We start from the raw sequence: 600 nt of genomic DNA on the forward strand, positions 1-600 counted from the left end.
TACCATCGACAGTTGATAAGGCAGACATTTGAAAGATGCGTCGCCGGTACGGAGACCGTGCGATCAGCACAAAGTTATCCAGAGTCACCAAAGCAAACGGACGCAGACGAGCCACGCCGATTGGTTTTGATCTAATAAAAGCATCCCTCCCATTTCTGGTCGGGACTCAGTTCAGCATGTATTAGCTCTAGAATTACCACAGTTATCCAAGTCATGTGGTACGATCTAAGGAACCATAACTGATTTAATGAGCCATTCGCGGTTTCACCTTATTTTGGCTTGCACTTAGACATGCATGGCTTAATCTTTGAGACAAGCATATGACTACTGGCAGGATCAACCAGGGAGCTGCTAGCAGCTTTTTTTTTCGTTCGGAGGAACCTCCCGGGTCCGCAGAGCACCGGGTCCGAATCTTATGATGTACATTTTTTTTTCCTTCTGTATCAACAAGTACGGGGGCGACTTCCCAATATCGACACCCGCTTTGCAATTGCAAAGTCTTTCCTTCCATCTCTAATTAATTTTCCTAGGGAGTAGGCGAGGCCAAACTTCCAAGGCTTTCACTGGCGAATATATCGCGCTCTTAGAAACTCGCATGGT

The 600-nt window shown here is 46.5% G+C and overlaps 1 non-coding gene across 1 annotated transcript in view; it reads right to left on the minus strand.

The window, feature by feature from the left end:
- Window positions 1–347, minus strand: part of LOC134545524 (small subunit ribosomal RNA) — a 1,989-nt gene extending 1,642 nt beyond the window's left edge. The window contains exon 1 of the ribosomal RNA XR_010078611.1: window positions 1–347. This exon is cut by the window's left edge and continues 1,642 nt beyond it. This is a non-coding gene — a ribosomal RNA (small subunit ribosomal RNA).
- Window positions 348–600: the final 253 nt, after the last annotated feature.

Source organism: Bacillus rossius, unplaced genomic scaffold, assembly GCF_032445375.1.
Source record: "Bacillus rossius redtenbacheri isolate Brsri unplaced genomic scaffold, Brsri_v3 Brsri_v3_scf782, whole genome shotgun sequence".
NCBI lineage: Eukaryota > Metazoa > Arthropoda > Insecta > Phasmatodea > Bacillidae > Bacillus > Bacillus rossius.